The following is a 2,023-nucleotide window of genomic DNA, read 5'->3' on the forward strand; positions in this document are numbered from 1 at the left end:
TTATTTAAAAAAAAATTTTTTTTTAGGTTTAATGACTTATTTCAGTTTAGTTTTAATAAGAGTTTTACGGCACTTGCAACACAATAAGGTCATATATCATTTATATAAGTGAAGAAAATTAGAGGTGTTACAAAAAACTCCAAAAAGAAGGAGGGGAGATAGAGACGATAGATTTTTTTAAGGAAAGAAGGAGCAAACCACACCACAGTAACAACCCTCACTAAGTTATTTCAGAAAAGTTACTTACATCTACGTTCAGATAGTTATATATCCCACAACGCCATCAGATTCCTTGGCTACAATTTCTCTGGCTCGTGCCGCACTTGTAGAAAGAAATAAAATGATCAGCAAACGCACAGTAGAGAAACAGCATTTTAAAAAAAAAAAATACTAATACAAGGTAGAAGCTGAAGACAAGGGTTTGAAAAGGAGAAAGAAATCTAGTCGGAGGTTAAAACTGAGCCGCGAAATGAACACTGACCGTTGGTCACTGTCTGGGAACAGCCAACTCGTGACAAAGGCTTCAAGACTGCACACGTTGAGTTTTTGGGAAGAATAAATTACCTCGCCCGCAACCCCCCACCCGCTTAAAAAACCCCCCAAAAAACATCACCCCGTCCCTAAAAATAAATCTTTATACAAATGGTACATAATATATTCAGTGACTTCGGAATGAATTCTGTTTATTGCTGGCTTTTGTTTGTTCTACTTTTGTTTGGGATTATTATGTTTCATTTCGGGCATTTTTGAAAAAGTATAAGAGGGGAACGGAGGGCGGGGAGCAAAAGGGACCTGCCCTGCCTGACTCAAGCTGATACATGTCGTTTTGCTTTGGTTGATGTTTGCTCTGGGTCTGAAGGTCTTTCCTTCAAGATTAGAGACGGAACGTTTTGGCCAAGCGAAAGGAGAACAGCAAAGAGGTTATATATAGCACTTTTGAAAACAAGTTTGGAGTAAAGCAGAACAGAAATGAAGTAAAGAAAAGTGAGAGAGTTCACCAAGGGAATTATCAGGCGTGTACATCTGAGTATAACAACCGCACAATTCTGACGTCGGTTGCTTCCACCCTGCTCGTCAGGACCCATCTTGAGGGTTGTACACACAGAGCGCACACTGTCATCTATTATTTTATTTGAGAGACAACGATTTTAAAAAAATATATTATGTTACTTGTGTTTAGGGTCTTTTGGTAAAAACAGACCAAAAACTTAGTTTTAAAGAAAGGATTAAAAATTAACAATGAAAGGAGAGAAAAAAAATATGCCATGTGGTCAGGAAAAACTGCAATTTTCTGTTATTTAAACGTTGGTGCTGTACACACTGATCCAAACAGCAAAATGTTGTTTCCATACCATGACCTACCTTTTGGAGTACTCAGTATTACTCTGGTGGACGTAAACGTGTAAAGACTCAAAATATTAGATTTTTTAACGTAGATCAAAGAGAAGCACCTTTTTTTTTGGGGGGGGGGGTGTCACCAATATATTATTACGTCCTGAGATCGCCAGTACATTACATTTGTTGATCACTAGTAGGCCTGTATTATGTCCTTTCTCCATCATCATCATCAATGCCTTTCACCCCTGGCAGGGTATAGGCCACATACAAGCTCCTTCCATTTGTCTCCGTCCTGGGCCATCCTTCCAAGCTCGTTCCAAATGAGCTTCATCTCTCTCATGTCCCTTTCCACTCATCTCCTCCATGTTTCCCGTGGCCTACCCCTGCCTCGTGCTCCCTGTGGGTTCCACAGCAGTGACTGTCTTGTGATTTTCCGCTGGGCTTTTTTAAGGTGTCCAATCCATCCCCACTTTCTTAGTCCTATTTCTACTTCTATCTCCTTTTGTCCTGTCCTTTTCCAGAGCTCTTCATTTTAAAAAATATCTTATTCTATCCTGCAACTTAATTCGTAGAATACTCCTCATATATCTGTTGATGAAATTCTGGACTTTATTCAGCACTGTCTTTCTAGTCTTCCAAGTTTCGCAGCCTTAGAGGAGCACAGACTTGACGGTGGAGTTTAAAG

The sequence above is a fragment of the Aplysia californica genome, unplaced genomic scaffold (genome assembly GCF_000002075.1).
Source record: "Aplysia californica isolate F4 #8 unplaced genomic scaffold, AplCal3.0 scaffold00398, whole genome shotgun sequence".
Taxonomy (NCBI): Eukaryota; Metazoa; Mollusca; class Gastropoda; order Aplysiida; family Aplysiidae; genus Aplysia; species Aplysia californica.